Here is a 23,988-nt window from a genome sequence, read left to right as displayed (position 1 = left end):
TTCGGGAACATCAAAAATCTGACAGGGCAAGACTTTTTGGATTGTCAGACAAGTTGTAAACAAGTCAGCGGTTTAGATAGACTTAAAAACTGTGCGTACAGAACTACAGAGAGTATTTTAGGTGAAAGTTAAAGTCAGTCTGGGCAATAACTTCACAATTTGCTTTATCTTCTGTTCAAAATAAGTTTTGCGTGAGAGTCTGTTTACAGGTCTTGCAGAGAACAACTGCATATGTGGAAAAAAGTGACGCCTCAAAGTGATGTCACTTGAGGCAGCATCAGATGAGGCTGAAGGCTACGGGTCTGAAAATGAAAACAATCTTGGGGTGTGGAGTTAGAAAGAAGTGAGCGTACTAGATCTCCTTAGCCTGCTCCTCATTTCTGCTGAGGCTACTGTACATTAGCTGCTACTTGCATAACACACCTGAAAGGTTTGAATTTTTAGTGGTCAAGTTGAATTGTGGGTAACGTACATGTCAGGTTTTGACAAGCAAGGACAATCCATTAAATGAAATATACGATCTCTCTGGTTCTGTTGCGTCAATTTTGATCCTTTTTTTTCCACTGTGCAAAGCTAAAACGGGAGTACTCTTTTAAAACCACATGAACATCTAACACTTATTAAGTTTCATTTGAATAGCTCAAAGCCACTAATTTGCCCCAAAGGGTTTTACAATCTGTAAAACATGCAAAACTCTATCCTAGAGAATTTTCCCTTATTGGAATTGAGAGTTTTCTCACCATCTGACTTCTTTTCAGCAATGCTGCCATTTTTGTGAATACGGTGTTATCATAGAACTAATAGTCGAGCCAACGAAAATAAAACAGCATTATCCTTTAACCGATGCATAAATAAAGAGTATGCATGATAAAGTAACTGCATACTTGGACATGTATTCAGATCATGCAAAGACACAAGAACACTTACTGCAATTGCATAAACGTGGCTTCAAATGTGTCTGGAATGACCTCATATACTGCTGCATTGACAATTCTGATTCTTTCTCTGTTTCTCTCTCTCTCTCTCTCTCTCCGGACCAGCAGGTTGACTTCTCAGTGGTATGGCAGGTCTGAGTGTATCTTAGAGGGTCATGACCCTCCCAGAACTGTGACCTGGACAAACAGGACCGAGGAGCTGCAACAGGACATGGAATGTCCCTTTTGTTTTTGTTTTGTTTCACCTTTTTGTTGAAAAGGTGGAAAATTCCTCCCTCTGCACTTGTTGGAGCAAAAGAAAACATTTTTTTGGCAACGAATGAGGCAGTTTACATAAGAAACATTGTGTGACTGTAACAAATATTAGAAAAGCTCAGGCAGCGCTCTGTGTTCTGACTGATGGTGCATTATTCTTCCTTTTCTCTTTGTGATTGTCGTCTTCTAAGCCACCGAAAATGTGATTTATCTTACTTTTTCTTTGTGAACATATTTTTGGTGTTAGTGCAGCCACTTGTCTACATTATCTGTGCGTCCCACATTATGTATGTTCACTATGCGTCTGGTACCATGTGGAACCAATTGTTTCTTAATAAAAAAAATGCCGACGTGAATGATTTAGAAGGTGTCTGCTTGTCTACATTTACTGGGTGTCAGCTCCCCTTCTTCTGCTCCACAGCAGCTCAGTGTGAGGCAGCGGCAGCTGTGGCAGATTTGAGAGCGCTGGTTTTGTGCAAAGCTGCAGCACTCCCAGTGGTCGTACATGGTAGTGGCGCTACATTTCTGAAAATCCAACTAGTCAGGAGTGCTGATTGAGAAATCTTGTGTGCATTAGTATTGCCTTGTTTTGCATCACCCTGTTTTTGTGTGTTGTGTTTTTGCAATGGCAGGGACACGTGTTTTTGTGCAAGTTTGATGGTGGTGGCGGGAGGGGCACACGTGTCTTTTCTGTCTCATCACACAACAATGCGTGTGTTCACAAATGTGTGCAAGTGCATCACTGGAGAAAAGTATCAGTGGCACTGTGTGTTCACTTGCACATCCGGGCTCAGGATTTGACCCTTTTCATGTATGCAACAGTGTGTATGATTTGTAAATGTCAGTGGAAATGGCGCCAACAGAGGTTCTGAAGAAGTGTTTTGTGACAATAAAGGACATACACAACCGAGAGGGGAGTTGGAAACAAACATGTTAGGGCCAAACAAACCTTGAATCCTGTTAGGCTCCAAAGCAGGCTGCCTTCGTCTTTCAGATGAATGTGAAGGCAGCGAATGTGGCAGATATCCGTCTGTATCCGACGCCAACATCTGACGCCTCTCTGCTGCTGCACTGAATATCTGAAACAAGAAAACACTATACGATGTTCTCAGTGGCTGGTAAAGGTGAAGGAGATTGTCCAATGATTAGCAATTTGATTCATTATGCAACCAAAGGTGTGTGATTAAAATTCAATCTACACTGTCAACAAAGTATTAGAGCACATACACTCATCACAAAACACATAGTCCCTGTAATACCAGGATTTCTGTTGTCACAGCAAACTGGTGTTGATGAAGACTTTGTTGAGATTTTATTTTGTTTCCATGACAAAGGTATGCAGCTCTGATCTTGTCTGCTTGGGTCTGCGCCGGAGGATCTGTTGTCATGGTGCCCTGACCATGTAAAGCTAACAGAACGCCTATATGGTACACTACAGTGGCAGGATAGGCAGGGCCGCCAGGGTCTATCCGGACTCTGCACAGCTCCTGCATTACAGAGTTCACCAGAGGGTCAAAAGTGTCACCACATACATCACAGCTGTAGCAGAACGGCACACACCGTTGCCATGGTGATCTGCCAATTTTTTTCCCTACTGTGTTTAGCCAAACAGTGGTGGGTGGGTGCCGAGATACAAGAAAAGACAAAAAGGATTGTGTGCCCGGTCTTATGTGTGTTTCAGTGTGTGTGTATGTAAAGTGAGTGTGTTTATTTGGCCTGGCGTATTTTAGTAACTACCAAAGAGGCACATGCGCCTTCCTTGTTTGGTCTGACTATCTGTGGTCTCAGCTGTACTCATCAGCAACACTGCGCAACAATAGCTAAGGTGCCCGTGGTGGGAGCTGCACAGCGTGATAAAACTGGCAAAATGACGGTGTCAGAAGCTCCATTGAACATAATCAGGCTGTGGTAGATGGGCTCGGCTGTTGGGTTTGGGACCATAAGTCTGGCGATTAAACATGCATGTGGAGAATCCTTCATCACAGGGCGAAACAAAGCCGTCCTGCCCTTCCCACGTGTTCCAACATCGCCATGGAAAAAGCCTGTTTCCCTGGCAACCAAACTGGCTCTCTTTGTCACAGGAATGGGGAAGGAGGAGGAGGGAGGCGAGGAGGGGGAGTTGAGTGGAGGCATGACAGTCCGCGCTGACCTCCACCTGACCTCTAGGTGAACATTCCGTATTGGTTTCCTGCTTTCCTGGAGGGGAACGCCGTGATTGGTCATTTTTAACGAAGCAAAGACGAGATCTGTCTAATCCTCCTTCTTAAGTTTGACACAGTCATAACAGACACTTACAATGTAGCTGTTCAAAATATCACACACATTTACACTGTAAAGAGTCCCAGCAAGTGTTCTCTGGCAGCAAGAGGACGAACATTTAGGTGGGCTGTCATGACTCCATGCTGACAGACAGTGCTGCCTAAATGCTTTCCTGAAAGCCGACATCTTTTCTTCTACTGCCCCCAGTGGCGGGTCGCTGGGCCACTGAAGGTGAAGCAGGGAGAGGCGTATAAAGGTCTGAGTAAAAGAGAAATGAGTCGAGATGAGGAAATGGAGGATGCAGTTCAGAAAGCGTCGCGGTGAGAAGAAGACAATGGCTTGTTAATGCAGGCAGCCAGAAAAAGAGAGGAAGGGAGACAGAGTGAGACGCCGCTTTTATGTCGGCTGGTACTCTCTGTAATGTTAACCTAGTGTTTCCCTAATGGGCTTAATGACATATGGAGCACAGATTGCAGCAGGAGGCGGCTCACTTTGAAACCACTGTCGCCTCCCTCAGGGCTTCACAAACACTACATTATGAAGACGTGGCGACTAAGGACACAGGTCATATCTGGTTTAACTTAAATGGTTATCTGATGATGACTGAAAGGATCTCTTCTTGCCCCGAAACGTCTTTACATGTGAACGGCTCCCAACAGGTGCAATACTTTCCTTTGTGAATTCTGATCATTATCTGAGACAACACATGATGATATGCCTTCTTTTTTAAATTCTCACCACTAGCCCGTATGACATCTCCCTAAGCATCTCCCAGCGGCATATCACCCGCCATTTTGTTTCAATTTGTTCCCATCACCGATATCTCTTCCTCCTCTCAGCTCCTTTAGTCTGTCCACATCTCACTTGTCGTCTGGCCGTCATCTTCTCGTGGACTGTTACTGATGATATCGGATTGCTGTTGGCTTTACGGCGCTGGGAAGTGGAGCTAATGGGCTTTCAAATGCTTTATTGTGAATGCAACCTGTCAAGAGGGGAGAGATAGGATCAGATTTGATTAGGGGGCGACAGCGGCAGAATAAAACGTATTTAAAAAGAGTGGGAGCACTGTTTGTTTTTCTGCGTGTCTGTGTGCAGTGTGTGAAAGAAAGAAAAAGAAACTTCATAAGGAACGTATATTTAGACGAATTTTCTGCTTTGCGCCGACCTTATTAGATGCCCTTGGCTCATCCTTATCTCTGCAAGTATTTTCATCCCTGCTCCCATTCTGCTTTCCCCTTTTTCCTCAGTTTCCCCTTTCCATATGCATCCCTCCCCAGCAGAGCAGAGAGTAACACTGCCTCTTTTGGCTGGACGCGGTAAATCTGCTCCTCTCTGGCAGATGAATGATGTCAAACAGACATATTTATATTCATTTAGGACTGAGGAGGAGGAGAACCCATCTGTAACGGATGTGATAGGAACCACTATGTGTGAGTGTGCGTGCATTTCGTTGTGTGTGTGTGTGTGTGTGTGTGTGTGTGTGTGTGCAGGCACACGCGTGTTTGAGCATGTGTTCCAAGGTATCCATCGTTTGTGATAAATGAATCGTGCTGTTGTGTGAGTTGATACCGTGTTTGTGGATTTGTGTGTGTGCGAGAGTTTGTGTGTGTGTGTGTGTGTGTGTGTGTGTCTGCGTGCAAGCGAGGTCATTCCCCGGTCACTCGTTCAGGCTGTGTGATGAATGAAAAGGACTGGTGCCTGCAAAGCCGGAGAGATTTGGGAGAAACATTGTTCTTCGGGGTTAAAAATGGTCTTGCGTTGTGCCAGAGGCTGGGGGAATGTTGCTAAAAAAAATGTCAGACCGCAACTTAAGTAGATGTTCATCATATTCGATGTTTAATATCAAGCTCGGCAATGTAATAAACTAATAAAATATTAATATTAGCCATTTGATTGTGCTCAGTGAGAGATTTTGAAAGTAAACGAAGTATCTGAAATTTGCTCCCTCTGTATGTTCATTTCTTCTTTCCTGCAGGAGAAGTGAGGGGGGAGAGGCTGTGTTTGGTTTGGACGGCAGGCCGGTGGGGTCAAAGACATCTGACTGAACCAGGAAGCATCAGGTTGCAGTAGACAGGAAGTCAGTGGACCAAACAGGAAGGACTTTACGCAGAGGAGGCTACTGAAAGCTAGCAGCCATCAGTGTCTGTCAGCACAGGGCAAAAAAAATAGATTGTGCGAGTGTGTGTCTGCAAGCAGTTTTGTTTATTTCAAATCCCAAATAACTATATATAGCCGTGTTCTTTTTTTTACTCGATAACACCTGCATGAATCCTCCATCGCCTCTTTTTTTTAGATTGATCTAAACATTTTGCATCAAATATGAAACATGAATAGAAAATCGCCTTTTTGAATAAATTCAAACATTCAGACACTGATGTCGTAACTAATGCGAGGTGTGTTAGAGAGTCATCATTTGTCTGGATGTAGGTTTGATGGAGGTCAGCTCTGATCTGAGGAACTACTGAGAATGATTTGTGTGTGTGTGTGTGTGTGTGTGTGTGTGTCTGAAAATATGTGCTTGGGACAATGTGGTCAGGCAGAGGTGCATTGTGGGATCGATGTCCACACCTCGTCCTAAATTATTCATCCTGTCAGCTGGCCTGTCCACCATCGCCGTGGAAACCGCTGACCAAGAGCTTTACCCCCATCCCTACGGATTCACCTCTTCATCCCCTCTTCGGCCCTCACTTCCTCCTCTCTCTCTCTCTGTCTCTCATTATCTCTTGCCTGTTTCGTTCATTTACAGCCTCTCTCGCCCTCACTCCTACTTTCAGTCTTCCTTACCTCTCCAATCTTTTCATCTGTCTTTCCTCCACTCCCATTATTCAGTATATCTGTCTTCCTCATTAGCCCTTAACTCCCACTGACTCACTTTCTATTTCTTCTCTCTCTCTCTTTTTTCTCTTCCTGTCTTTCTCCATGCTGACATCCTCTCCTCTGCTACCCCCGTGTTGCTGACTAAGATTGTAATGTGTTGGCTTTGTACGATGTTTATGTTTGTGTCTTTGAAGTCTGCCCCAGTGGCCTCTTGGAAGACAGCCATAATCCTAGTGAGCCGCCAGAGGTTGTTCGGCGTGCTGTGTGTGTGTGTGTGTGTGTGTATCCGTCTTCATACATGTGTGAATGCATCTGTGCACATGATCAACTCTGAGTGCAGCCTGTGTGTGTGCGTGCGAGCGAGCGTGCAAGTGTGAGTCAGTAATTGTGACATGGCTCATACATCATGGCCAGAGCCCGTTTGATTACAAGCGGAGGGGCCCGGTGATTAATCGTTGGATTCAGCTTCCTGGCCCGAGTTGTGACACCCGGTCACAGAGCATCTGTACTGACACACCCCCCTAGCCTCACTGGCCTGCTCCAGCGTACCCCCATATTACCTACACCCCTATACGCACACCCACAGGCACTCCCAAACACCCCCTGCCTTCCCCTCACTTCCTCCCCAGCACTCCATTACCTTCTGGCCTTCTCTCGCCTCCAATGGACACCTTACCTTCTCCTTTTCTTCCTCAGCAGCCTTGCCTCCCTTTTGTACTCCTCTGCCTCCTGTTTTATCTCAGCCTAACCCTCCCACTATTCCCTCTCTCCCCCACCTCCAGCACCACCGTATATCTTGTCTTTACCACTTTGTGCTCCCCACCTCTGCACTCCCTCATGTTGCTCCACTCTCATAACCTTTCCTTTCCAAGCCATTCTGTGCTTTGTATTAACCAAAGCCTTACTCTTCGGATATTATCACCTTTCAGCCTTGCCATTTTTTCCCTCTTCCCACATGCTATGACCCCTCCATACCCTCTTTTATATATACCAGCCACAAAAACCTGTTTCCCTAATCTGATTCTGCTCCCCTTGAAATGTATCTTAACTCCCTCATGTACACACAGGCAATCACACGTACAGTGTATTCGTCCTCAAACAAAAACTCTTCACTGCTAAACCAAAAGCTTCCTCTGTACTCTCAGTTTCAGCATCTAAAAGGATCTTTCGCCCGCTCCACTTGCCAGTTAAGTTCATGTGATTCAGGTCTCCCAGAGCAGCCTTTAGTCCCACAAGCAAGCAACCTTGAGGCCAAGCAACTGCTCTTTTGTGCCTCGTATATAATAATATCATATCATATCATATCATATCATATCAACTAAAATATCTGGAATTGTATTTATGAATGCTTTTCTAACCAGGACTTGTGCAGCAAGAGCTCGGAGCCAAGTCTAATTGTAGCTATTTCTGTTTGTTTAAATCAACATTTCTGCAGGTCTCTGCATGTGTATTTTGTGGCGCACCAGGTTTTTTTCAATAATTATTTTTAGCACATTAAAAATGAAAAAGTAAGAAATATGAGTAATAATAAGCATCAGACTACTGATGAAAGCGAGCAGAAATTTAAAGGACAAGCCAGGGTTCATTCGATATTTTTCATATTGTCAACAAGCCATGAAAAGACCAACATCAACAGTTTGTTAATCCATCTCAAAATGCTCTCTGACTTCATGAACCTGACGGTGGCTCTCCAAGCCCATTGGTTCCTAGAAAATGTAAATCCTTAAATACAGGTCATGAATATGTGGCTTCATTTTGAACAAAACTAATTTCCTTAAACAGCTGGGCACCGTAGTTTTTAGCAAACAGTACTCAAACATGAGTTGATAGTGTATTTGTATATGTAGGATGACTCAGAATAAACTGCGGTGTGTGCATCATAACGAAGGAACATGTCACCCAGTGCAACGTGTCACTGATGAGATTTTCATAGTTTTTTTGACAAGAATGGAGCTCAATGGTAGAGAGGAATAAGCTATTATTACTAATAATTTTGGTTTTTTCATGTGATTTGTTGACACACAAAAGATATTTCTAAGATTGTTTAAACACAGGGCAGATTTGAGAGATTGGATACTGAGGAAGATAACGATGAAGAGCATGAGGAAGCGAGCAGTGCAGGATAAGAGTCAACGGGAAACAAAGGAAGCGAATCTGTGAGTGTGAGCAAGCAAGCTAGTGAGAAGCTCAGACAGTTTGTGTGTGTGTGTGTGTGTGCATGAATGTGTGTGTGCGCGTTCCCCTGGCTCTCACCTCCATGCGGTATCAGGATGAGGGATGGTCCTGCCAGCGATCAGCCCAGGCCTGGACTCAAGCTCTGCACAAGGATTCCCTGCTGAAACCATTAGTCTGGGCATTAAACACCATTAGAGCGCGCACACACACACACACACAAACACACAAGCACACACTCAGTCGTGTTTCCATCACTTTTGGGGACATTACATTACTAACAGTCATTTTCTGGAGACTAACCATAACCATAACCAAAACCACTATTTGCTTAACCCTTACTCTAACCTTAACCCAAGACTTCACTCTAAAATGTAATGCTTTACATATGGGAACGTGCATTTTGACCCATAACGAAGGCTAGTCCACACAATGTGACTGTGTAGCCAGATTTATGTCCTCACATCATGAGTAACACACACACGCATGCAGCAACTCACACATTCAGAGTGTAAGTGCTTTACCCCAACCATACGCTATACATCCATGGTACGAGTGTGTAGCTGGGTGCTCATTCACACGTCTTCAGTTCTCATACCCACGGGTTTGTGGAGGCGCGTGCGCGCACACACACACACATACACACACACACACCACACAAGACCAGAGAGAGGAGGAGAGGGAGTATCAGAAGGACTGGCTGAAGCTGAAGGAAAAAGAGCAATAGGAGAGAAAAAACGATGAGGAAAAGGAGGGATGGGAGGTATAGAGAGGAGGGTGGAAGGGCGTTGAAAATCCACTTTTCTTTTAATGTCTCATTTCTCTTGCCATCATCTACTCTATTTGCCTTTTCTAATGCATAATTAATTGACGACAAGCAAGAAATTAATTTCCTGGATGTCAGGGGTTTTTTTGTGTAGGCTTACCTCATCTTTCACCCACACCGCACGTGAATGCTTTTTACAAATCTGCATGTGCATGTATTACCTGTTTCATTATGCATGTGTGCGGTAACATGTGTCTGTGCACTCATGTTGCAAGCTGGAGCGAGCGTGTCCCCGGTGATCCAGGTGTAATTGGGTTAGTGACAACCAGGACAATGTGACACCTGCAGGTCTCAGCTGTGCTTCTCCCCGCTGAACTGGCCTGGAGTCAGCTGGAGCTCTGTCATCTGGACTGGCCTCAGCTGAAATGGCCAGTCTGGGACCCATCCAGGGTTAGAGGCTTCACTGGGCACAACAAAAATATCAGTCGAAATACTAACCTCTTGTATTTTACCTGGACAGAAGCAACAATGAAGGACAGAGAAAGAGATAATTCATCTATCAGAGAGTGTAAAAAAAAACTGCGGCAATTAAGAGCAGCTTCTCTTCAGACTCTCATGCACATTAAAATAACAAAGTGGAGCATCATGGAGAGTGTTAAAAAGTGATGCACAAGAATTTTGTGTGACATTTTGTGTGGTGCTTTGCATTTATCAGTTTGTACTTGTCTAACACCGTACAGACAGCATGGCTGCCACTTTTTATTCTATTTCCAAACTACTTTTGAATATGATCTGAGTGTCATGTCTCTGCCATGACCCATCCAAATCCAAAATTAAGTGTGTAAGTATAACAAGCCATGACTCCATGTATTCCAATCCTAAACTGTACTGTCTGTGTCACTGTTAGTGTTGGAGCTATTTATTTATTTATTTATTGGTATTTAGTGTTGTTTAGTTTAGTATTTAGTTTTGTTAGTATTTAGATTTGATTATTCTGAATCAATTTATTTGATTTCATTATGATTAGATTTCTGTTAGTATTCTGTTTATTTGTTTAGTGTAGCTGTTTTCTTGTTTGTCATTTGTGGTTTTGTTTCATTTGGGCACGTTAGGGGGGCACCTGATGATATAAGTAAGGCTACCGTAAGGGACCAGCATGCACCTGGGTGGGAAAATGTTTTTTTTACCGGAGCAGGAGAGGCACTGTGGAATTTCTTTGTTCTTTGCTTGCTCACTGTTTGGTCAAATAAACCAAGTTTTTTGTTGAAATTGAACATTTGTTTGGACATTACGTTTTTCCTATCCGTGTACACCACAAACCCATGGTGCAACAGTGGCCCTTTGATTTTTTATGATTTGAAGTTTGGTTTGAATTTGTTTGTTGCTTGGACAAACGGCTACTACAGTTAGCATGCCATTCAACTCTGTTAGCCAGGAAGGCTGTTTTGCTAACGTAAAATGAGGAGAACTAGCAAATGATGCTAGCTTTGAGTTACTTAGCAGCAGTTATTTAGCTGCTATGCCATCTCATTTTTCTCAGACATTTTTTTACATGTGTTGGCATTTAAGATTTGTTTTTTGCAGATTGATGGGTAAAAGTATGGGAAGCGTCACGTCACGATCCTTTGTCAAGATGCTATATTATCAAGTAAAACCTTGCACTCCCTTTTTATATGTTTTTCTGTTAAATGAGCGCATTAACCCAGGCATTAGCAGGAAATAAACCAGTTCAAGGGTACTGATTTCTCTGAAAGGCACCTTGTGGCCTGAGCATTACGGACAAAGTATCACACACATACACACAGCAAATAAACGCTGCTGGTGTGTGACAGTTTCCCGGATGCCCTCCTCCTCTCATCAGGCAGAACTAGTGATCACAGACTGATATCATCACACAAACGTCTCCCTGTCACATCAGATTTCTGCTGCTCATGTCTGAGGACTGTCTCTCTAGGCCCGAGTGGCGGCAGACCATGCTAACCAGCGCGACGCCATCGGAAGCTAATAAATCATCTGTGGTTTTATTTCAGATTTATTCGGACCGTAATGAAGACGCGACGGGCCCCGGGCCGTAACCGACGGCGACAGGGTGACACTGATGAATGGCTGAAGGTGCGTTCTCTACAGTTGGAAGGAGAGGGAGCGCTGTCGGGCTGCAACGGTGCGCTGTGTGTGTGTGTGAGTGTGTGGGTGGGTGTGTGTGATCATTTGAATTCTGAGGATCTATTAGATCACACAAAAGGCATATAAAATTTTCTTGCAGCATTACCATTAAATATTTAATTATTACTTTTTGCAAAGAGCATTTGAATTGTAGTACCAGAGTCTTCATCATCATTGTTATCTTCACTGTCATCATTACCATCATAACCAGAATCATGGCTATTGTCTCTAACATCACCATCATCAAAATCATTATCGCATTTATAATCATCATAATCATTGTTGTCAATAACATCATCATCATCATCTTCTTCACCTCCTCCGTGATGAACACAACATCGTCATCATCTCATTGTCCACATTACCCTCATACCGTATTTATCAACACAAATCAAATCATTGTCTGCAACTTTATAGTTTGTTGTTATCAGCATCATCGTCATCCCAACAACTGTCCGAAACCTCAACATCTTCATCACCTCAGCACCAATATTACCGTGATCACGACCATTTACATGCAAATCCTTTCCATTACCTCCATCACATTTGTCTTCATCGTCAGCGTTGTCATTTTTCTAATCATCTTTCCGGCTGTTATCATCACCATTCCCCACTGCCATTATCATTATTTTCAATCAGTGTCGGCAAATGTTACTTTTAAAGTAACTTGTTGCCTTACATTACCTTCAGAGAACAGCAACTAGTCACAGTTATTTTTCCTTATCAAAAATGAAAATGCCTTTGAGATTCCTCACACATTCTGGGTGTATTGTCCAGAGGGTGCGGCCTCCTGTACGTCTATCTTTGAATGTCTTGACTCTACCTTGATGATTGCGTAGCCTCGTCTATGACTGAATCTGTAACTCTGCAGGCTAGTAACCGTAGGATTGGACACCTTCCGCTAGCACGCAGCTACCTAAGAAGAAGGAAGAAAACAGAAACAGTGCAAATGTGTCAGGGATTTTCTTTTTGTAGCAACAAAAGAAATGCATAAATGCATGAAAATTAACAGATTGCTTGAATGTCAAAACTAATGCACTACATTACTCTTTACAACAAAAAATAAAGTTAACATAAGCATCATCAACATTATCATCATTATCACCATCACCATCACTAACATCGAAGTCTTTGCTTTTGAGTTTATCGTCGTCATCACGATCAAACCTCTGACCTCTCCTCACCGTGTATGCATTCCCATCACTCTCTCTGTGTTGCTCTATTACACTGACTGTGTTTTGATAGCGCACTCTTTCTGTGTGTCATCACAGTCCTCTCTGTCAGCCAAGGACAAATCGACTGAGCCAACTCAATGCTTCAAGCCTGGCAGCTTCCAGTCATCTTGTCAATCAATGAATCCATACAAAGCTCGTCTCACCCGGCCCACAGTACGGCACAGCACTTTTTGAAGAGCACAAAAAGACATGGACGCTCCACACATAACACTTCGGCAACGATAGGAAAGCAAGTTTGACTAAGTTCTCACCCAGCGCAAAATAAACTGCTGGAAATTGTTGTTAAAGCTTTTGAGTATCACAGACTAACCCACCAAGAGGATTGAAAGGTGTCCCTGTGAAATATATGGATTACTCCTTTGCAGAGGATGGTAGCTCTGCTCAGTGACCCGTCAAAAAAGTGTCAACATGTATCAAAGCGTACATAGAAACTTCTTCTAAACAAATAAATATGCCTTTTCTGGTGGACTTTTAGTCCACTGGTATGAGGACACAGCAGCAGAACATGGAAGCAATGCATTTATCTATATTGTGGTGAAACTTTGAGGATCGACAGTGGACCAATGTGTTTCTCGCAACACTAGTTAACACTACTTGTTATAGCTGAGGATCCTCTGAAGCCTCATTCGCCCTCGGTTGCTGTTGCCACTTCAAATCAATGAAAAGCTTGGGCAAAGTCTGTCCTCTCTCAATGCAAAAGAGAGTTGTGTTTGTTGAAATAATATCAACACTGCTCATGCACTGTTGGATGAATATTTGACAACAATGATTTTCACCCCAAAAGTTGGTCTCAGACAGAAGTGCAAGCATTATTAGTTGCACAATGGGGTTATTAAAGCTGTATGCACTTACATTTAATATGCATCTAATGTGCTTTTTCTGCTTTGGCGCATTAGTTGGGTAACAGTGAACAAAAAGAATAGTCTGTTAATGAAGAAGACTATTTCCACACTGAGCTAGCTAAATGTAAAAATGCTGTTTCCTCTGCACTTTGGTTCTCTGTCCATACGAAGTCTGCATTAATCACACCAGATTCAGTGGCAAAAGAAGATTTTGACTTAAAAAATAAGTTGCGATACCACAGAGTAAAGATGTTACAAGTAAAAATCTTGCATTCAAAAATGTACTTAAGTGCTGTATATAGCAGTGCTGGCCTCAAAATATGCAGAAAGTATGAAAGTAAAAGCACTCATCATGCAGCATGGCCCATTTCAGAATCTTATACATCACTGGATTGTAATTATGGATGTATGAACATGTAGGCATTACTTTAATGCTGCAGCTGGTAAAGGTGGGGCTAACTTTAACTACTTTATATACTGCTGAGTAGCTTCTATTACAGTGCATCACAGTTTATTAGTTAATTATAGTGATTATATATACTGAAAAACATAGTGCAGCAGTAGTACGGAGAAGCGTAAAATGACTTTACTCAGAAAAGTATAGTACTCAAGCAAGTGCATTTAGTTACTTTCTACCAGGGCTGAGAATGGAGCCCATCAAGAACCCAAAAACGCCTCACATTTTAGCGTGGATCTGCTCAGACACACTGGAAGCTTTAGAATGATCCACCTCTCTTTACGATCACTCATTTTAAATGTCAGTATATCATTATATACAGTGATCAGATCTATGAAAAGCTCAGCAGAGCAACCAGGCTGTCGGTCTCGTTCCAGTCATAGTTTACCTACATCCTTACTTTTTTTGGCTATAATGCACACATTTGGTGTTTGCTGACTTAAAGAAACAGAGGGGTGTGACGTGTACAGGTGCTTTTGCAGCTGTCTGTGTGGACCATGTTGTGCACTGTAATGTGAGGGTGTCTTCACTCCATCACCCTGTCTCTCTAATTACTACTGTTTGTCCATGGTGAGACAACATGAAGGCATTTGGCCTCTCCGACTGACAACCGCCATGAAAGGACAGATAACACACTCCTCCTTTACACAAGACTGGCACCATCTCTCTCCTTCCATCTTCATCACTCCCTCTCACACACTCTGTTACACTCCTTCACTCTGCCTCTCCATCCCCTTTCTACTCGTCTACAAAGCTGTCACTCACTAGCTGCAGAAATCTCTATCTCCAGTTATCCACCCTGTCTTTGACTCCTCTCTCTCTCTCTCATCCACATTTCCCATCCTCTGCCCTCCCGAGTCCAAATGAAAAGTTGTGATCTGTTTACCATATTTGCAGCTCAGTTTAACAAGGTATTAGCATACCCGATGGGCCTTCACGTTTTAGGTTTCATATGGACGACAAATGCGCTTTCATACACACATAACAAATGCGCTCACACACACCCCTATAAGCGCACAGAGCCAGTTAATTAGAGCTCGAGGCCCTTCTCTCCTAACGAACCTGAGGGTAATTAAAGAGCCCCTGGACACGGGCGTGTCTGCGAGCTGCTTCTAATTAAGCCCCAGCGAGCTGATTTAGCTAATTAGCTAAAGGCTCGATGTCGGACACCAAAGCATTCCAGCTCCTCGGAACACAGGAAGTTACAATGTTCCCACATCGTCCCTGGCAACACTTTCATTTCCTGGGGCATTAATCACCAGAGTTACAACTGTCGCCATAGTGACTGTCATGCAGGAATGGGGAGGGGGGTGGGGGGCAGCTGCAAACCTGAGACAGCATCCACTCTAAAACATTTTCATTTTAGAACAACGCTTCAAAATGAAAACAAATAAGTTTCGTAAATAATCTCCGTCCATACTAACACGACTGAAAGACATATCACATGACCATTCAGGTACACTGGGCCAAGGTAAACAGGAAGCAGTTTGTCAGGACAGGACAACAAAACAGGACAAAAATGAGGAGACAGGGAAACATGACTGCTCAGAATCCTCGCAGACAAGCCTGTTTTTATCAAATGTTGGCAAAAGCACTATGTTTTTGCAATGTCCTATTGTGTGTTTCCTAATACAGACTACATAACAGTTCAGCTATTCTTTAAACTGCATATGAATATGCTATACAGCAGAATCACCTTCTCTTTTTAATGTTTTATTGCTGGACCACTTTATAATAGTATCCAGCTGCACAGCTAAATGCTAAAAGAAAAACCCTTATTTAGCTATTGAGACTAAGGCTAAATAGCAGATGCAAAATGGCTGAACACACCAACAGCAGGCTAACAAGCTTCCAAACAGTGATGCATCAAAACGAAGACACTATTGACATACGCATTTATGACTGAAATAACCGGTTGGAATAGTCCAAATGCATTACAGGTTTTCCAGAGTCTTCCCTCGTCACTCAGGTATGGAGGCGACAAGGGCAAAGGTGGTGCAACGGCCTAAAACATTTCCATTAAGAGAAACATGCTGCAGTCTTGCAAATGATGGCAATTAAAAAACTGGTACAAAAATCCACAACAAATGCAACAATGGAAACATGCTGCAAATGAAAAAAATGTACTGCAGAAGACAAACAGACTCTAAAAGCAAATGCAACAGAAAAATGCTGCATATCCATACAACACAACAGAAGTTCTCCAGGCCTCCAAAGAGAGAGAGAGAGAGAGAGAGAGAGAGACCAGAGGACAGAGTTTTTGCTTTTAATGTGGGAAGAAAAAGCCAAAATGTAAAAAAAAAAATGTCCCTGCTTCAAAACAAACACTGTCTCATGTGGTTTCCACATTCCTCTCTCGGGTTGAAAAACAAGTGTTCTAGACTTTGGAGACATCACTTCTGTATGTCAGCCTATTTGCCGTTAATGTCTTTGTTCTGCTGCATGTTTTTTTTTTTTTTAATTTGCAGCAAGTTTCTGTTGTATTTGTGTGGATTTTTGTCTGCGTGTTTGAGTTTACATCATTTCTGTAGCTCCATGTAGGGCTACTGATGCTCTTCAAAAAAAAGTGGCTTGCCTCCCCAACATGTAGGCAGCAGTAGCATTATAAAATGCAGAATTTAACTGCCCAGCAGCATAGACAACAAGATCACCAACACGTGTAATTTGTTATCCGTGTTGATTTAACTACTGATAGTTAAGGCTCTCTCTCTTTGTATATCCATGGCCAAGGCTGAAGTTTGTTTTTCTTCTGGAAAAGAGTCACATGATTTGGTTTGCTCTGGCATACTGTACTTGCTATAGTTGTGCAAACCTGCAGTTTCCCTGTGCAATGCGGGACTATTAGCTATATTCTAGGTGTGGTTGCTTTTTGTTTTACCAAATCAAGTGGTTTAAATTATCTGGCAAAACATCTGCCTTCTTCATCACCTGTCTGATCGTCTGACCTTTTATGACGGATGGAACCGCTGGCTGTAGCTATGAAAGCCAAATCCAAGCTGTATACAAAAGCAGCGCATTTCTTTGAAGTTTTTTGTTTGTTTTGGTCTGACAGGATTCAGCATGCTTCAAACAAGCTAGTTTGTGTGACATGTCAGTGTCATCCGACCAAGTCTCAAGTGTTTATGTCTGTTCCTAACTACAGCACTTGAAGGCACGGTGAGGAGTGATTCAAGAGTAAATAGTACGAACGGGGTCGGGCAGTCTCTCCTCAAAGACGGTCACGATTTTGCAATCGGTTGTGCGTGAAAGCAGTGAAGCATGCGTGTGAAGGATGAAAAAAGGCAACTTGAGCATTCAAACCCTGCCTACTTCCACATCTCCTCACACCTGACCAAACACACCCTGCGACCGCCGGACTGCTTCAGAGAGACTGACGGACACGGCCCTCCACCTCACAGAATCAAAGAAGAGGTTTCAGATCCTGATGACGATCTGACGAGCACTTCATTTGGTGCAAAGCGAGGCCTGAAAATACAGGGAGGAATGCTAAAGACCATACAAAACTCACCCCAAGTAAGAATGACTGTATTACTGTTCTACAGAAAACAAGACATAACACGGATACATTAACATTTTATATATCAAAGGACCTACAGCACAGTAGTGCCTGTCATCTGCATCAAGTGCAAAGTGTTTAATGGTAAGCACAAACAAAAATGCAGAGCGACAGGAGCAAGCACTGTTCTAATATCACAGACAGGAACTCTTGATGTTATGAATTCAAGTGTTTCGTGAGTCTTCCCGGAAATCACAAAACTTCTAAGAGCGGATACATCCCAGAGTAGACGTTCATCTCGTTTCGTCTGCCTCCCCCTCACTTTCATCTCTCCCTCTCTTACTCTTGTGTCACCAATAACTCAGCATCCAACTTCATAGCTGGAGCGCATCTGATCCCCATTCATTTCCGCAGTGGGAGAGGGAGAGCTGGCGTTGGCCACTAAGGCCCTGATCAATCATGATCTAGCACGACAGCTTGTATTAAGAGACGGAGAGATGGAGGGATGGAGAGATACGGAGGAAGGGAGTCGGGAATATAAGATATTCAGACATGGATATTTCTCTTTTGGAGCTGCGTGTGATTTGTCGACACGACCAGATGTGATCAGAAGACGGTCAAAGGAAGAAGAGTGAGAGGAAGAGGGGGAGATGAAAAAAAGAAAAAACATCCCCAGCCCTGTTCGTTATTAAGAGATTAAATCCCATCTCTGACAGTCTTGTCAGTGCTGGAGACAGAATCGAGCACGGCCGGTAATTTGACTAGTTCCCTATCTCCTCACCGCTCAGTTGGCCGATGACAGCCAGGCGACAGAGCGTTGAATATGCAAGATGTCTCTCCCCCATCCCTCTAAACTCTACCGTCTACCTCGCCTGTGAATACTGTCACGGCTGCCTCAGACACACACACACACTAAAGTCACTAAAATGTATGCATGCATGCACACATACGCACTCCCACACACACACAACCCTGTGAAATGGTATATTTTCAACCATTTGCATTCTCACCAAGAAGTTTGGCTTGTGAGCTCAGGTCCCTCACATGTGTGTTAGCAATACAAATTCTCTCTTAAGATCTAGCATTAGCCCCTCTCTCAGTGAGTGTGTGTGATCATGTGTGTGCGCGCATCTCCGCTGACAGTTCCCGTTAGCCTGCGGTGCAGATCCTTCCAGCACACCCACAGTGAATCCAGTCAGGCCAGGTGTTATTTTAACACTCACTTTCGGAAGATGAACGAGGGACGTTTTCTTCCTCCTCCTCCTCCTCCCATCTCACACATTCTCATCCCTTGTTCTCTCCTTCCCTCCCAGTCCCATCCCTCCAATCGGAAAAGCCTGACCCAGTATTACAGTGACATTATGGGGCCACTTACCGCCCTGCTAAAATAAACCCCAGTGAAGGAGGCGTATGACAGAACGGGGTTACAGCGTGCCGTCGCGCAAATTAATCAAACAAATAAACGAGGAATTTAGACTTAAACAGGGAAGCTCTCTCCCTCCCTCCTCTCTCGTCTGTTCTCTTGTCTTGCAGCCCCTGTGTTTGCTCTCGTCTACACTCTGAGACACGACCACTTGCAGATTGAAACACGCACACACACACACACATACATGCATAAACAGCAGCAGCCAAAGCGGCTTCAGTCAGAACTGTTTGACATTCATCCGCTCATCATTCCATTATTTCGTGTCAGCTCGAACCGTCAAAGTTTTTAGCTTCCTCACAGTCAGGTTGTCTTTTGCTGTGGACCAGATGTGTGTTGCCGCTGGCACCCATGTACCGCACAGCAGGGTTACGTCATAACATAGATCTCTTAAATTAGAAAATTCCACCTAAATTTAAGTCAAGCAACCAATTTCCTATATCATTGCTGTCAGATTTCACACATATCAATGCTTACTCTGTCAACAGATTGTAAAATTGCAAATCCTATAACTATGAAGTGCTAACAGCCGTGACAGCTGTAGCATCACTAATGGGCTCGATGTTCATGCTGCGGTAGGTTGCATGTTTTCTGTATCAACGCAAAGCTCCTTGCTGCTCCAGAGGTCACTGATTTTAAGGATCATTATGGTATTTTTGCTTCTCCAGTGTACGGTGGAACCAATCACAAAGGTTGTGTCAAAGGCTGTTAGCTACATTCAAATCCACAAAACCACAGCACTATAGCCATCCAAGTAATTTTCAGCCACAAAAACAAATGTGAGTATTGCAGTGATGGCATCATATGTCTGTTTCATCAATTTCTAGAGAGTTCTACCTTAAAAGACCTCCCCTGTCTCAACATGAGGAGGACATTAGAGGAGGCAAACCGGAGGAAAAGATGTGTCTTATATGCCAAAAAATGAACTTTACCAGGTTAGCATGTTCACTGTGTAAACCAACCCCCTGTCTTTGCAAGGTTTTTAGCGCTGAAACCACGGAAGGAAGTGTTGAGGATGCAACAAATCCTCCATATTACAACAAACAAACACCCTCCAGAAGCATTTTGTAACCTGACACCCCATCAGAAAAAAAAATATATGTCTTCCACAATCAGCAAAATCACTGTATTGACACACTGTTAGGATAAAATCATCACTGCCAGCATTCTGGTTTGCCTGGTACAGAGAGGCCAAGTATATGTCCAACATCCATGGTGTGCATTTCACCAGTTATTCCTTGTTTGCCAGTGGCTCTGTAACTTTGAGCAAAGACACACATCACTGAATCTGTTTTGCAAATTAAACCTTGTTCAAGCACACTGTGTACTGTGCAGAGAAAATAAAAAGTCAACAATTTTCATCATTTTGCATTTTAATTTACATTTCGCTTTTAAAATGAGCCTAAAATGCCTGTCCAAGCTATACCCAACGTAAATTGATAGCTGTTCTTGAACCACGTGCATGTTTTTGGTCTCTTTTGAAAAGTAACATCCTGAACTTTTATCCCCAGCAATCACAATCACTAGAAGTGCAACTGGCAATGAGTAAAAGAAGTCTGAACACGCTGAAGAAGAAAATGTTGCTTTTTTTCACCTAATTATTGTTTTTGCAAATAAACAGCTGGAAAACATAATGGCACCACAGCATGAAGCCTTGCTCCAGTCCAACGTCAATGAAAATTGACAACAATGCCACATAAAGTGAATATCTGGAGACAAGATGGCCTCCGTCTTTATGCATATGTTTCCGGAGGTTGTAACATGGAAAACACAGAAGACAAATCATCTGCTAAGTTGTAAGTAGAAAACAGCTGTCTGTGGATTATTATTTATTACTTTACCGCAGTGGATCTTTGCCGATGTACCAGAGTGTTTTCGATCTGTTAGCTGCTAGACATTTAATCAGTGAGTTGCTCAATTTTAAAAATAGTTGTTTGACTGCTGTTGGTGTTTATTGGGCCTCCAGTTGTGACTGTATCTTGAAACTGTTTGCATTCAGAAGAACATCAGCTTTGTAGGGTGTGTAATATGAGTAAAAAGGTTGTGTTTGTGTCAATAGAGGGGAAATTGCAAAATGGTCGGTTATGACGGCCCGCAGGTGGGTTTGAATAGTTAAAGTTAACTAATAATATAGTGGCCTGCTGCTACCTAATGCTCCATAAACCAAAGTTCTGTGACAGCAGAAAGTAAAAGCTTTTTTGAACACAAATGAATGTGGAGAATCATAACTTACCATGAAGCTTCTGTGGAGCAGGAAACCCTGTGCTCCACCATTCTCTCAGCTCTGGTTAAGTCTCGTGCTGCATTAGCGTGGCCTCAGAATTACCAGTTCCTCCTCACAAGCACTATCATCATTAACATCCCAAACCTCATCCAAGTCGTGAACATGGGTATTGTTCCCATATTCACTTTGGTATTTGTGGGTATTTTGACAACCGGGGAATAAGAATGCTCTAAAAAAATTAATATTTATAAGATATGATACAATAATATAAAACTTTATTGATCGCACCGGGGAAATTTGATTGTTACGGAGAGCAAAAAATAAAAGAGAGACATAGAAGGATCAATAAGATAATAAAAAAGGATGCACAATAAAAATCAACTATATACAGTATGTACATTATATACAAGAGTATAAGAATATTATTGCCATAAAAATACTATTGCCATATGGAATTGCACAATTGCCATATTGAATTGCCCATAAGTCAGATATGGATAATACAGTGTTTTGTGCAACATTACAGTAGAAAACTATATAACAGTAAAAAAAAAAAAAATGTAATATTGCAGCAAAGTCAAATTATAGTGAAAACAAGGCAGGCAGATCAAAAGAGACAAATTCATCCAAAAGAGGGTCAGGCGGGGGATTAGATGTTCAATGGTCAGGCAGACAGAATAAAAGACTGGAAAGCTAAGGCGTAACCATACCAGACAATCTGGCAGGGAATGAGTGGAAACAGGCTGTATATAAATATACTGCAAGGTTGATGAGGGAAATAGGAAACAGATGAGCAGGTGTGTAGGGAAGGTCAGGTGATGGGAAGGCGGCAAAGGGTTTACTGTTGGCAAGGAGAGGGTGGCTGGATCTGAAGTATGAAAATATATTTTAAAAAAACACCAAAAAAGCAACACAATGCCAAAGGATCGACAGTAAGGATCGTAAGTTGCTCATATGTCCAGCTGCCTCTTGGTGAGCTGCATATGTGTAGATATGTATGAGAAGTAGCACATAGTTGCTTATGTACAATATCAAATCTCAAATACGGGTAAGTGTCTATGGTTAACACCAGGACAGGTGCAGTAGGTGTATGTGGTTAGTATATGACAGGCAGACAGTGGAATGAATTAGGAGCTGGCTGGAGGTGTGACTGGCATCAGATCCACAGCTGCTCTAAATGGCTTTAAATCCTTCTATGATTCTGTGTCTCATAAACTCAGAAGTGAAAGAAAAAACAAACAACAACAACAGGATGGACTTGTGCTGTGTATCGTGGTATATTTAGAATTAGTCACACATTTTAGGACAGAGCATCTTTCAATATGTTCCAGTATTTACAATAAATCTAACGAGAAAACTGGTCACTTGAGGATGAAAGTTTTGATCATGGCTCTCCTTGGATGGACACATTTCTTCTGTCTATGATGTTGTAAGGGTGGCATTTCTTTTTCTTTTTTTTTTTATAGCAATATCCACTACAGTGTCTCATTCTTCAGTCTTGGAACAGTTTTCTCACCACAGTCAGGAATGCAGAGTGACATCCAAGCTTTCGTGGCAAACATTTATTGCAGCCAACTTAGATTTCCTCTCTGCGTTGGATTATGCTGTTCGCAAGCTACAAACACCCACTTGTGTCTTTTTTTATTATTTTGTTGTTGTTGTTGTTGTTGTGTGGTGTGGAAACGTGAGAGGTTTCATAGTTTTATTACTAAACAAGTAAAAAATCTGTTAATTTCCCATTGATTCAAGCAGACAGAATGCACCACAATAAGAACATAGACAGAAACTTGCATTTTGTTCAGGTTAAACACCATTTCATGCAAACATTCAATCACTGTGTCATCTCTCAACACTTTCAGATTGCTCCCAGCGATACACGGTGGTTACCATAGCAATGGCCCCGCGGCCCACTCTGCATGCAGGCAACATCTTGATTAATCTTGACGATGACAGTGCGACTCTTGATGGGGACGGCTCCACATTGATCCGTAATGAAGCCATTGAGCCGCATGACGAATGGAGGGGAAGGAAATGTGTGAGCACATGATTAATGAAATAATTAATTAAGTAATTGGATTGACTTAATTATTTATTTTTCAATCCTGGAAGTCAGAGAAAAGTTTGATTACATATTCAAATTAGGGGATGCAATGAGGTGAGGCTGTGTTCTGCTTTTGATTTTCAGTCAGTGTTGCTCATGTTACATTTCAAAGGCATCAAGTACAAATGAGAAAGTATCTTTCATTTAAGGCACAGTGAAATAATTTTTTTATACCTGTTTTAAGCACATTTCCAAGTTTCCACCAACAGAAAGCAGATTCCTTTACATGACAAAGTGAAAGTAGCTTCCAAAGTTTTGGGATGATTTTTTATTTAGGTGATCAGATTAATGAACGTCTGAGCAGTCTGTCTCATGAGCTCTCCAATTTGAGCCAAACACGATTGTTTCAATTTTTCAAATTGTTAATAATATAGATGATTAACTATCTTAATGAAGAGTTAAGTCTGTGATCTTATTCCCATATGCAACTCCTAGTACGTCTGGAAATAGATTCTGTGATTCTACGTAGTCTTTTCCATCTGCTGCCTGCTGTTGCAGGGTGTGTGGGATGTTTCCTGGATCCAGGACTGCAAGCTTTTCCAGGGAAAACATGCAGTAACTTTGGATCTTCCTTTAAAAAGCTGGCATGGTCTTCCGCTGTGAGCTTCTGCATATGTCATACCTGGCATTAGAGCATTAACTTCACTCAAGTCAAACAGAATGCCTGTTCAGAATAGACTGATATAGTGGCTGTTCAGGCCAGCCTGGTAGCAACCTGAAATTTACAGCCATTGGCTACCACGGCAGCTCATTCTGCTAATAATGCACAGCACCCGTGACTGGATGTCTGCAAATCCCAATCCATGCTCTCCTGCTGCACATCTTCTTATCAACCCCCTCTGT

This window comes from Chelmon rostratus, chromosome 16 (genome assembly GCF_017976325.1).
Source record: "Chelmon rostratus isolate fCheRos1 chromosome 16, fCheRos1.pri, whole genome shotgun sequence".
NCBI classification, from domain to species: Eukaryota; Metazoa; Chordata; class Actinopteri; order Chaetodontiformes; family Chaetodontidae; genus Chelmon; species Chelmon rostratus.
The sequence above is the reverse complement of the archived record's forward strand: the minus strand, read 5'-3'. Positions refer to the sequence as shown.